Source organism: Carassius auratus, unplaced genomic scaffold (genome assembly GCF_003368295.1).
Source record: "Carassius auratus strain Wakin unplaced genomic scaffold, ASM336829v1 scaf_tig00037424, whole genome shotgun sequence".
Classification (NCBI taxonomy): Eukaryota; Metazoa; Chordata; class Actinopteri; order Cypriniformes; family Cyprinidae; genus Carassius; species Carassius auratus.
The window spans coordinates 4093-18888 of record NW_020526377.1 but is presented as its reverse complement, the minus strand read 5'-3'; the positions used below and the strand labels follow the sequence as shown (position 1 = coordinate 18888).

Genomic DNA, 14796 nt, shown 5'->3' with positions numbered 1-14796 from the left:
ACTTCACACACTACACACTACACACACAACACACACAACACACACTACACACACTTCACACACTACACACACTACACACTACACACACAACACACACAACACACACTACACACACAACACACACTACACACACTACACACACTACACACACAACACACACAACACACACAACACACACTACACACACAACACACACCATGTGCTTTACTGCTGCTTCTAGGATCTGGCCGCAAGCATCAGACTTATTAAACTACTGCTGAAAACAAAAACATTCATTTTAATAATATAATAAGAGTCCACATTGTTGTTTCATTTAAAAATCCCCTTTAACAAAACAAAACAAAAAATCTTAAGAATAAAAACATTTATCTTAAGTTTACATTAAGAGTCCATATGATAAACATTGATGTTTGTGATAAAACTGAAAAAAATAAATAAAAATACTACTTATATACATATATGTGTCTGTGTGTGTGTGTCTGTGTGTGTGTGTGTTTTATGATTTGCTGTAGCTTCAGACAAAAATGACAAAACGTTTTAATTTAAAAAAAAAATTATTATTATTATTATAACTCTAAGTTTATATGTTTCATTCATAAATTCATATAAATTTTATATTGTGTTTTATAAAACATTTTATTTTTATTAAATAATATCAAATGTAAATTTTTATTTAATTTTTTAATGATTTGGCTGCAGCCGCACACATAGTTTAATTTATATATTTTCTTGCAAACATAAAATATCCATATGATAAAAATGGACTATTATAAAATGTTTGATTTGGCTTTGGCCTCAGACATTATTCTAGTTTAATTGATTACATTTTTTTAAATGAGTTTTTAATAAACCTTTTTCCCACTATGAATAAGGTCATTAGTGTTGAACTTAATTCCATTTGCATTCAGGAATGGCTTGGGGTCAAGTGTGTTATTTCTCCTGGACAATAGCATGTGTTTCTCCAGCGAGCTGCGGTCAGGGCTGAAGCTGGACTCTGGAGAGATGCTCACAGGTCAAGGAGCAGCAAACTGAACAGAAGAATAATCCTTCTCCTGCGAGGATCACACACTGAATACAAGAGAACATTGATTTAAATCACATCAGAGTCTATTCAGATCAATACGGCTCTGATCAGCACACTCCTGCGATTTGCTCTTTTCTTCATTTCTTGTGTCTTCTGGTGTCTCCAGTTCCCAGCGCCGTTCCGCAGGAGTCCATCCAAGGAAGCACGTACGAGGAGAAGATCTCGCTCCGATGGAGAGAACCGCTCCAGACGTACGGCATCATCAAACAGTACGAAGTGAGTCAGCGTTCCTTTAGCATTCGTCTTCCGCCGTATCTCATTCTGCGTGCTCTTAATTGACTAATCAATCTAGAGGAATAACCTTTAGATCTGAAGGAGCGAGCGTGTGAACATGATCTATTAGCAGCGCTGCTTTCTGATGGAGCTAGACGCCGTTCAGGTCAGAAGAGCCCAGAGTAATCCCACACCAGCATTCTAGCAACATTTACACAAAGATAGGAAAATGTATGCATCGTCTGAAGCTGAATAAATCATCTCTCCAGTGATGTGTGGTTTGTTCGGAGAAGACAATATTTGTCTGAGACACAACTATGTGAGAATCTGGAATCTGAGGGAGCAAAAAAATCTAAATATTGAGAAAATCATCTTTAAAGTTGTTCAGATGAAGTTCTTAGCAATGCATATTACTAATCAAACATTAAGTTCTGATATATTTACAGTAGGAGATTTACAAAATATCTTCATGAACATGATCTTTACGTAATATCCTAATGATTTTTGGCATAAAAGAGAAATGTATAATTGTGACTCATACAGTGTATTGTTGTGTATTTCTCCAAATACTCGTCTGTGACACTGATGACTCTTCTGTGCTGCAGGACACACATCTGAATGTTTAAAGGGTTTAGAAGTGTTTTCTGATGAAAGGGAGCATTAGGGGAACATTCCATTCCATGCGGTCGCTATGGGAACATTACTCTCTGAACACTGTAACATTCACCTAACATTCTTTGTTTTAAATGTTGCTACTTGTTTCGGAATGTTCTGAGAATATTCAAAAGTAACGTTCCTATAACGTTTGAAAAGTCATGGAATGTTCCCTTAATGTTCATATAACCAAGAAAAAACATTTCTAAAACTTTCAAATTATTTTTTTTTTTGGGGGGGATTTTGAACAATCAGAAATAAAGTTTTAGTAACTTAAAAAGATTGTTCGTCTTGTGTCGTCATGAATGAGTTTCTTTCTTATGTTGAACATAGAAGATATTTGGAAGAATGCTGCCAATCAAACACTTGACGGTACCCATTGACTTCCTATGCAAGTCATTGAGGACAAACAACTATTCGGTTCTTCAAAATTCTTCAAAATATTTTCTTTTGTGTTCAACACAATAATGAAACTCTGGTCTGAGTGTTGTCACCAAAAAATGAAAAAGGTGTTCACTTTCAGTTCATCTGAGATCAGGATGAGTGTGTTTCTTCATCAGGTTTAGAGAAATGCAGCACTGCATCAGTGTCTCATCAGTGAATGCTCTGCAGTGAATGGGTGCCGTCAGAATGAGAGTCAAACACATAGAGTCTATAATCATAATAACACTTCCTCCAGTTAAAAGTGCTTCATCTGCTGTTGTCTCTCACAGATTAGTTTAGATCTGTTTAAACGCTGCTTGATCTGTGCAGATTTCTCTCCTGATTCAGACCAGAACACTTTTTCACTGGAGGAAGTGTTATTCTGGATTATAGACTCTATGTGTTTGAGTTAAAATCATCTTAATGCTGGATGTGTTTCAGGTTTTGTCTTCTCCAGATGTTCACTGATGGACTGGAGTGCTGTGGATTATTGTGATGTTTTTATCAGACTCTCGTTCTGACGGCACCCATTCAGAAGTGACTTAACTTGTGTTTGTGTAATGCTAGGTCCTCAGAGACTCACAGTGCACAGCATTGTGAAGGGAAATGTGTTTGAGCGTCGTCAGTTATTGAAACACGCTGAGTTTTGTGATGATTTCTGAAGCGCGTGACTCATTCTGGAAACTCGGAACAAAGCGCCGCTCAAAAGACTCATTGTTGCAGAACTTCATTTGTGGAAATGCGAGCAATTAAGCTGTCAGATTCACGTTCTTTCGTCGCGCTCGTCTTCAGGGAAGTGTCAGGGCTGTGATCTGTGATGTTGGTTTGGTTTCTGCAGGGTTGGAGTGATGCAGGTGTGTGTTCTGTCACTGGATGGGCTTGGCTTTGTGCAGTAATTGCAGTGACAGCGAGTCGCCCCAGTGCATTCTGGGTTAAGTGCTTTGCTCTGAAACACAGTAATGATGTGATGATGATAAATGTGCTGATCCGGGGTCAGGCCTCCATTGCACACACTTGTGTTTGTCTCGTGTCAGGTTCTGCATCAGTTGAGAGGAAATCTGCTGGGTTTTGGAGAACTGATTTAAACCCAGGGGTTTTCAGTCCTTTATGGGACATGGACCCCCAGCTAACATCATCCTCGTGTCAGTCAGGGTTTTTTATCAACATTGGAGTTTTTATTGACTAGTTTTTATTTTCATTTTAAATTTTATTGAAGGTTTTCCTTCACAGTTTGCTATGGTTTTGTTTTTATTTATTTATTTGTTTGTTTTAAATGCATCTATATCATTTCCAAAAAAAAAAAAAAAAGTGTCAATTACTTGAAATAAAAATGTTCATTTTAAATTATTTTTCATTTTTAGATTTTCCATGTTCATTTAAAATTGTATTAACGTTTTTGTCATCTTATTGTGTTTTCATAATTTTTATTAGTTTTTCTAATATATTTTTTTATTTAATAAAATTTTTATTATTTTTTTACATATTTTTTTTACAGCGTTTTTAGATTTATTTAACAATGAAAACCCTGATGTTAGACAGTTCTATAATTTCATGGATAAAAAGCCAATTTATATACATACTATATATATTCAGTTTATAAAAAGAATTATAAGTTTTGTTAGGGGTATTTATTTATTTTAATATAATTTGATATAATATTTAATATAATTTGTATGATTATTTATTTATTTTAATACTCACATCACGTCATTTCCTTTATTTTTATTTTAGTTTATTTTGATTTCTTTTAATATATTTATTTATTAACTGCATGTAATAAAATATCATATTTATTTATTTAGAGTAAGATTTTATTTTTATTAATCCTGCTTTTTTTCTCCGTACCCCAGTTCACTTCCTACTCAGAAACAAGCAAAATAATCTTGTTTTCTGTTTGAAATGATTTAGCTGGTGAGGAAAAACACTTAGTTTTGAGAGTGTTTGAAACATGCTCTAAACTATAGACATTATTTAGCAATTCCTTTTGGTACCAGATGGTAAATATGTTCAGAAGTAGCTGAAATCATCATCAAATTAGCCAAAATAACTAAACTAAACTAAACAGACACATATGAGAATGATGGTCGAGTGTTGTGTACTTTTGCATCTTTGGCTTGAACTGGATGTTTAAGCAGTGCTCTGTTTCCTGTGCATTGGTGCCAAACAGCTCCTTCTTGCTGAATTGTCTGTGCACTGTTATCTCTCAGAAATATTCCGGAGTGGTTTTCCCGTGCGGATCAGCGCAGGTGTCGATCCATCTACCTGTCTTACACTAATAGCAGAGAGCCTGTTGGTATTTCTCAGCGGATGAGTCCCATCGCTGCTCTCTTTGTGACGGGGAATAGAGCGGCGTTATTCACATCAAGCCGCTCTGCTACTCTTCATCTAGTTACATTAGAAGTGCTCTCATCCGGGTCCTGCTCGAGCAGAAGAGAGGGAACGAGAACAAAAGTGAGGCTCCTCCATCGTAATAAAAGATCAGACCCACAAACACAAATCTGAATGTTTTACAGCGTTCTGGAGCTCCAGACACACACCCGATCACTTCACATCAGCGATCCACAAACCTTTACTTATTTACTTTAGAAATAATTACTCAATATTTAAATAATTTCATGAAACATTCTCATGTTCCCGCTTCTCTGGTAATCGTCTGCGAGTACATAAGATTAAATATTCCTTTTTTTTTTTTTTTTACAATAGTTACAATACTGATATTTGTTACTTATTTTTTGTTTGTATTATTTTTTTATTATTATTGGTTTAACTGTTGTAGAAAAAGGATGCCAATATATTACTGTAACAAATAACTGTACCGTAAAATAAATTTAAATAATACTCATATTGTATTAGAGTACTAGTGTGTGTGTGTGTGTGTGTGTGTGTGTGTGTGCAGGTCTTCTACAAGGCCGTCAGCTCCTTCGACCCGGCGTTTAATCTGTCCAATCAGAGCGGGAAGGTGCTGAAGCTCAGTAACGAGACGTCTCACGTCTTCACGGCTCTGTATCCCGGATCCACGTACTCCTTCACCATCAGAGCCAGCACCGTCAAAGGATACGGACCCCCCACCATCACACAGTTCACCACCAAGATCTCCCGTAAGACCCTGTGTGTGTGAGTGTGTGTGTGTGAGAGAGAGAGAGAGATAGAGAGAGAGTGTGTGTGTGTATATGTGTGAGAGTGTGTGTGTGTTTGTGTGTGTGTGTGTGTGTGTGATGTGCTCATATGTCACCTGTCAATCATCACAGCGCCGCAGATGCCGGGATACGAGCAGGAGACGCCACTGAATCAAACCGACAGCACAGTGACTGTTCTACTGAAACCAGCACGGAGCCGCGGAGCACCGGTCAGGTGAGCACACACACACACACACGCACACACACACACTCACACACACACACACACACACAGAGCGGGAGGAAGACTGAAGCATGTGACTGAGAACACGTATGATGTGAGATCAGCTGACCGTATGTGAGTCTGTTCCTGCGGCGTTTAAAAGCCTCCATTAAGATCCAGAGAGACGCCAGCGGGTCACGAACACTTTTAGTGCATTTACAAAAGGTGCATAACAAAAGTTAAAGTTAAAGTCTTAAAGTGAAGTGTGAGGAACGTTCATGTAACTTTAGAGTCACAGTCTTCATCCCTTGCTTTATTTCCAGCAGGAAGCTCGATGAATGAATGATGGAAGCATGAATAAACCACGCGTCTGTTTTTGCACTTCTGACTTCAGGGTGAAATATTCAGACGATGTTGTTGTCCGAGGGCGTTTTAATGGAGGAGGACAGACGGGCGACAAAAGATGCGTTAGAAGCGTCTCACGAGTCGTCTTCGGTCCGGAAACACTTTCTCTTCTTCACTTCTTCTTCATGCATGATTCAGCTTCAGGAGAGAAAACAGCCGATCATCTTAATGCGCTCCGGCAGGTCTTAATGAAACACACGTCTCCTTAATTACGGGGTAAGGGTGGGTTTTGTTTAGCGGCGGGGAGCGTGATTTCACACATTAAGAAGGAGATTTGGCTTTGGGTGCTTCAGTCCGGCGCTGAATATCTGCCGCTTCACGCTTTAGCATCAATCAACAATAACTCAGAGCTAAATAAAAATGTATAAATAAAAAATACAATGATAACTACAAATATAAAATGTATTTCAAATAATAAAATAATGCTGGTCCAAAATCAGTATCACAATATGATTATTTTCGTTAGAAATTCAACAAAGAAATTGTTTAATTAATAATTACATGAATATCTTCAGTGCAAAAAAAGTCTTGTTCTTCCTCAGAATGTTTTTTTTTTGTTATAATAATATTTTATGAAATACTTTAATGCATAAATAAATAAATAATCTTTACTGTTTTTCTTTTCTTTTATTTAGTTTTGTATCATTTCATTGTAAAATATACTGAAAAATTAAATATAAAAAAATAACATTTAACCACAAATTTCCATTACTTGCATGCATAAATAAATAATCTTTACTGTAATGCTTTTTTAGTTTTTTATCATTTAATTAAAAAATGTACTAAAATACTAAAATATTTTGGTTTTAAATTGCATTTTAAAGGCAAATTTCCATTAGTTGCATGCATGCATAAATAAATTATCTTTACTTTAATGGTTTTACTTTTATTATTTTTTTATTATTTTTGTGTAATTTAATTTTAAAATGGACTGAAATACTAAATATTTTTTTAAAATTGCATTTTACCCCAAATATCCATTACTTAATAAATAAATAATCTTTACTATAACGCTTTTATTATTAATTTTTGTATCATTTAACTTTTAAATGTACTAAAAAATCAACAAATTTAAAAAATGTGTAAAAAATTGCATTTTACCCCAAATTTTCATTACTTACTTGCATGCGTGTATGCGTGCATGCATAAGTAAATAAATAAAAGTATAATTTGAAATAAGAATGTGTTGTGTAATGAGTATCTCAGCGTCTGAGAATCAGTGTGACGTTATTGAGAGCGAAGCACAGCGGCTGTATGTTTCCGACAGAGATCCTGAGACTGAGACGGTGTTCAGGTGAAGCCGGGGGGAAATTAGGAAAGCGCAGAACAAAGTGGCACAGCTGGGTGAAAATAGAAATGTGTTTTTAAACGCTTTCACATTCCTGCTCTATTCTGGCAGAAATTGGTCACAGCTGGTTTGAGCCGAGGTGTCTTTATATCCGATGCGTGTAAATGTCAGGTTAAACAGCAGATGTTTCCTCCTCATCATAAATGTGATTCGATCGCTTCGAGAGAGCGTTCAATACAAGCGTGTGTGACTGAAAAACACACATCTTAATTCAGTGTGATTTTCATCACTATCAGCTTTTGATGTGTGTGTATGCATATATGTATGTTTGTGTGTGTTGCTGTTTTCCCATTACTGTAATTACAATTATTACTACTATTATTATTATTTTTATTTCACATGAATTTTATTTTGATTTACTTTTCAATAAAATTTTAAATAAATTGTATAAAGTTTTACTTTAAAAAATTTACTGTAATGCAAAAATAGTGTCTAATTTAATTATATTTATTTTTTCCTATTACTGCAATTACTACAATTACAATTAATTTAGATTATTATTATTATTTAGTATTAGATTACTTTTTAATTTAATAAAATTTTATAGTATTTTAGTTTGGAAATGGAAATGATTGTGACTATAATCTAAGTAGTAAATAAAACAAAACAAAAAAATTATAAAAAATCACATTTTACCTTAAATTATCACTACGGTAATGCAATATATATATATATATATATATATATATATATATATATATATTATTTTTAATTTAATTTATTATTGATTATATAGAAAATGTGTAGACATTTAATATAATATTAGCATTTTACCCTAAATGCTTTTAATTTAATTTAATTTAATTTATAAAATATTAGCATTTTACCCTAAATGCTTTTTTACATTTAATTTAATTTAAGTTATGCAGTATATATATATTGTCACGCACATATAAGATGTTTTATTCTATGCATTACTTCGACTGAAGATGTGCGTGGCTTCGTGAGTATCATGGTGTCTGTTTTGGCAGGAATTGGTCACAGCAGCTTTGCCTTTATATCTTCTGCGTGTAAACATGAAAACACGAGGTGAGATTAAACGGCAGATGTGTGACGCGGTCATGAATGCGAGTGCGTAGGACTGAACTGAATGCGAGCGTGTGTTGAGATGTCTTCTGAAGTCTGGCACAATAGTGTAAGGGGATCAGTGTGAACGCTGCTTGTTTCGGCCGTCGCCCCCACAGGTTTCCATGAGGAACGCTCCTCCGGCTCTCCTCTATTTCTGGAGACGATGGGATTGTTCTCGCTCCCGTCCCTCGGGGCAGCTGCTCTCTTCTTCTTCTGCTGTTGTTTCTTCTGGAGGCTTGGGTCAGAGCCGTGTCTCAGGAGAGTCTCTGCGTATCTCTGCGCATCGCTGATGATGACAGAAAGCAGCTTTTATTATTGCGTGGATTACATGCTAAGAAATCTTTATCCTCTTTTGATTTCCCCGGTTCCTCTTAAAGAACAGCAGGATGGTTTTACAGCCCCTGATCCTCCTTTTATGATCTTTTCTGTCACTTTAGGATATTTTATTCCAAAGTTGATTTTTATTAGCTTCTCTTGAAATCATAACAGCATTTTGTCTTTATAGAATTTATGACTTTTTAGGTGATTCTCAACTTCAGATCATATTCACCTCAAAAAGAAAGAAAATGAGGCCTAGTTTTAGAACCAGTATTTTATTATTATTATTTTTTATATATATATTTTTATATATTGTGTATATATATATGTATATATTTTTTTTTCTGTATTTTTACATTTAATAAAATGTAAATTAGATTTTTTTTACATAAAATAATTATTTATAAAAAATAATATTTTACCTCAAATTATTTTACTGTAATGCAAAAAAAAAATCAATATATATATATTTTTTTTAAATGTGCTTTTTTATAATACATTTTTAAATCACATTTACCCTAAATTTTCATTTCTCTAACCCTGTATTTTTTTAAAGCATAATTTTAATAAAACGTGTGTGACCTTGTTCACACCAACTGACCAATGAGTACTTTAAAAAAAATAAAACTTTATATGTATAAAAAAATCACGTTACCCCAAATTCTCATTACTTTTATAATGTAAAAAAAATTATTTATTTTATGTAAGTATTATCTCAATGAAAAATGTGTGCATAGTACTTTTTTAATAAAAAAAAATTTAATGCAAAAAATATAGATTTTTTTCTTTATTTTTTAAATATCTTATTATTTGAAAAAAAAAAAATCCAATAAATATAAAATTTAAAATAAATGGAAAATTTGTGTGACGTTATGTTCATACCAATTTTCCAATGAGTACTTTTTACCATAGTACTGTACATAATAGGAAAACATTTATTTTATTTGTATTTTTTATGTTTGTTCTGATTTTATTTTATTTTTTTCTCGTCCTCTGATTCTCTGCCTGTACGTGTTCCTGAAAGTGAATGTCTGTCTTTGCTCTGATCCTCAGCAGGTGTAAATCTGGCAGGTTTATGAAAGAGGGAGTAAATCAGGGATCTTTAGAGATGCTGTTAAATCTGCTGGACACACGAGTCTGATCAATACATCCAGCGCTCGGCCTTAACTTCACACATACATCACACTCAGACGGAGATGTATTTCTCTCTCTCTCTCTCTCTGTGTGTGTGTTGTGGATGCAGGTTGTGTTGTCCGTGCACTGATTACTTGTTTCTAACGAGCTGCGCTCACATAGCGCTCCAGCAGCTTCCGGTTGCCATGGCTTCAGCTTCCTCCTCGTTAATTAAAGGATGAGTTTGTAAGGTCTCTGATCCTGGAGGCCAAGAATGCAGCAGCTGGAACCAGAGGAAGATTTCGTGCATTTGAGAAAAACAACACGTCTGGAAACAAAGCCGCTTACTCTAATACTAACTACAAACAGCAGTCATTATTACTGGTGTGACACTGAAGAATAGGGAATATGCATATAAAGCACTAAAACATGTTTAATTCAATATTTATTCATTTTAATTAAAGCTGGAAAAACACAGTTTTAGAATTGTGAAAGGTTATGAATAATAATCACTAAAACCTATTTATTTATTTATTTTTATGTTTTTATTTAGTTTGTTAGTTAATTTTTTATGTCAATTAAAGCTACAAAACACATTTTTTTATATATTACACTAAAAATGTCTAAAACCATGTGAAGTAAATTGTACAGAGTTTATTTATTTGGTTATTTGGTGATTTCTTTGATCAAATTTGTGCTAGAATTTAGAAAAGTTAGAACTACTACTTTTATTTGTTTGTTTGTTTATTTATTCTTTATTTAAATTAAATATCCTTTAGAGCTGAAAAACTATTTTTATATTACTATTTTATTATTAAAATATATGTAGTAAAATATATTAATATAACATGTCCATGTTAGAAGAAATATTACATCGTATCATTGTAAAAAGCCATATACACTTGTGATTATGAATAGAACAGTGCTGAATAGACACATTCTGCTGGTGATGTCAGACTTTGGGACTCTATGTGAATATTCATAAGCATAATATTCATATTCATAATATGTGTTAATGAGAGACACATACATACACCGATTGCTAGGAATAAATCTGCAGAAAGTGTTTGAGTCACATTCACAGCTTGTTTCTGAAAAATAAAGCCTAGTTCTGATGATGATGAAGATGATGATGATTGTACGGCTGTGTGTGTGTGTGTGTGTGTGTGTGTGTGTGTGTGTCTGCGGTTCAGCTGAAGGTCTGGAGATCACAGCGGTCAGTGTCATATCAGTAAAGTAATGGCTGGCCTTTAAGTCGGCAGTAAATCTTCAGAAAAGCCTTGTTCTGCTCTTTAGCAGCTGAGTTATTCTCTGCTGACGCTCCAGATCTGCTCTTTGTTCTGCTCCTCATTAAACATCCCATCACTCGCCTCTCGCTCCGTTATTAATATTTGATGCGTCTGATCCCAACAGTGTCTGTAGTTGTGTAGTAACACCTTAAACTTAGAAACATTACTTCAACACGGGAGAAAAACGACATTTGTTATTTTGTATTAATTTATTTATAATTAATATTTTATTGTTAACATGCATATAAACTGTATATATTTTATTTGAATTTAATTTATTTATTTTAGATATTTATTTTATATTATTTGATTTAGATATATATATATATAATTATCATATTAGAATCTTTTTCTTTTTTTTCCCAGATAATTTCATTAAAAGAGAATATCTCCCCCAGAAACAGGTTTATTCTGGTTTCTTCTCAGTGTAGGAGTTTGACCTTCTTCTTCTTTCGCCGGATTTACAGCTGAACATCATGTAGGCGATTAGCGAATGACTAAATGATTCCAGAACTAAAGTTATTGATTCTATTAACCTTTGTGAAATAATTCATCCGTGTCTGATTAACCTAAAGCCCTCTTAATTCAATTATCAGTGAGTCCGGGGTAATGTTCGGCTAATTGCACCAATCACAGGTTTTAATTGCGGGGTCGCTCAGAAGAGATCGAGCTGCTGCTCTGATGAACAGAACACGGAGAAATGAGCTTCTGATCAAAGACTGAACTAATACAGACAGAGAGATGGAGGGATGCTGGACAGAAGATGGGGGGATGATTAGATGGTGTACGGATAGATAGATGATGGATAGATTGGATTGATAGAGGGATGTTCGATGGAGGGTGGATGGATGATGGATGGATGGGCAGATTTAGAGATGGATAAAAGATGAATAGATGGAGGGATGCTAGATAAAACATGGATGATGGATAGAAGGATAATGGAAAAATATATAGATGGATGAAGAGAGATGGTGAATGAATAGATGGATAATGGATGGATAGAATGGATAGAAGATGGGTAGATAAATGGAGGGATGAAAGATGGATGGATATATGATGGATGGATAGAAGATGAAAAGATAAATGGATGATGGATAGAAGGTAGATGGAAAAGTGGATGGATGGATGATAGATGAAAAGACTGATAGATGGTGGATGGATGTATAGATGAATGGATGGATGGATGGAAGATTGATAGATAGATGGGGATGCTAGATAGGTAGATGGATGTATGAATAAATGAAGGGATGCTAGATGGATGAATGGATAGAAAATGGATGGATGAAGGGATGCTGGGATGTTGGATGGATGGGTAGAAGATGGATCGATGGAGGAATGTTATATGGATAGAAGATAGATGGATGGATGAATAGAAGATGGATGGATGGATGGATAGAATATGGATAGATGGATGGATGAATAGAAGATGAATAGATGGATGGATGGATAGAATATGGATAGATGGATGGATGAATAGAAGATGGATGGATGGATGGATGGACGGATAGAAGATGGATCGATGGAGGGATGGATGGACGGATAGAAGATGGATCGATGGAGGGATGTTAGATGGACGGATAGAAGATGGATCGATGGAGGGATGTTAGATGGATAGATGGATGGATGGATGAATAGAAGATGGATAGATGGATGGATGGATAGAATATGGATAGATGGATGGATGGATAGATGAATAGAAGATGGATAGATGGATGGATGGATAGAATATGGATAGATGGATGGATGGATGAATAGAAGATGGATAGATATATGGGTGGATGGATGAATAGAAGATGGATGGATGGATGGATGGATGGAAGGATGCTAGATGGATAAAAGATGGATAGATGGATGATGGATAGAAGATGGATAGATATATGGGTGGATGGATGAATAAAAGATGGATCGATGGATGGATGGGTGGATAGAAGATGGATAGATGGATGGATTGAGGGATGCTGGGATGATAGATGGATGGATGGATGGATGGAGTGAATGATAGTTGGGTGACTGGTCTGACTGTAGTGAACAGGAAGTGTGTGTAGTGTTCATCATCTGATTCACAGGAAGTGCAGCTGTAATACTGCTCATAGTTTCAGCTTCATCATATCCTCACTTAGACTCTGTCTCTCTTCATCCGCAGGAGAAGTGCAGAGGAAAGCTCTGTGATTTCACTGCTGTGTGGCTCTTGTTCTCTGGGCTCGAGCAGAAATGCAGCGCTGCGTGTCAGAGTTCAGTGTTTTTAATATCTGAGAATAGTGCGATGCGTTTTATTTGATGCTGTTGAGATCCTCTATAGATGGATCAGTCCGTCAGCTCTGTAAACGAGCCTCGGGCCGCCGGCTCTAGCCAGGTAATTAGATGTGTTCAGAGGAAGAAACTCTGCCCCGGTGTCTGGAGTAGAGTTTGGATGCAGGAAGACTGCAATCAAGGAAAACACGGTGTCGTGCTGAACATACAGTAAACATGTGTGAGTCCGTTATAATAATGCGTGCAAGTATCCTATTTTGGAAAGACATTCTAAATTCTTGAAAAAAGCTTGCAGAAAATACAGATTTTTGGGAACCAGGCTTTAATCAATTGGTTTACTTTGCTGGATATAGCAAAAGATGACAAAATAAACAATAGAAACAAGATAACTGGTCCATGCTTCATTACATAAATTGTGCAATTAATCGTGATTAATCGCAAAAAAGGTGTGATTAATCAGATAAAAAATTGCAATCAGTTGACATCCCTGTGTGTGTGTGTGTGTGTGTGTGTGTGTGTGCAGTGTGTATCAGGTGGTGGTAGAAGAGGAGCGTCCGCGTCGTTCCCGGGAGAGCCGCTGAGATCCTGCGCTGTTACCCGATCCCCATCCACTTCCAGAACGCGTCCGTGCTGAACTCACAGTACTACTTCACCGCAGAGTTCCCAGCCGCTCGCATCCAGACGCCGCTGCCCTTCACCGTCGGAGACAACCGAACCTACGACGGCTTCTGGAACCTTCCTCTGCTGCCGCACAAGAGCTACAGCGTCTACTATCAGGCCGTCAGCACGGCCAACGGGGTGAGCACACACTCCACACACCCCACACACTCCACACACTCCACACTCCACACACCCCACACACTCCACACACCCCACACACTCCACACACTCCACACACCCCACACACTCCACACACCCCACACACCCCACACACCCCACACACCCCACACACTCCACACACTCCACACACCCCACACACCCCACACACTCCACACACTCCACACACTCCACACACCCCACACACCCCACACACTCCACACACCCCACACACCCCACACACCCCACACACCCCACACACTCCACACACCCCACACACCCCACACACTCCACACACTCCACACACTCCACACACTCCACACACCCCACACACTCCACACACTCCACACACCCCACACACTCCACACACTCCACACACCCCACACACTCCACACACCCCACACTCCACACACCCCACACACCCCACACACCCCTCACACTCCACACACCCCACACCCCACACACCCCACACACTC

The 14796-nt window shown here is 36.5% G+C and overlaps 1 pseudogene; it reads left to right on the top strand.

Annotated features, from left to right (window-relative positions):
• Positions 1 to 14345, top strand: part of LOC113083120 (receptor-type tyrosine-protein phosphatase mu-like) — a 55368-nt pseudogene extending 41023 nt beyond the window's left edge.
• Positions 14346 to 14796: the final 451 nt, after the last annotated feature.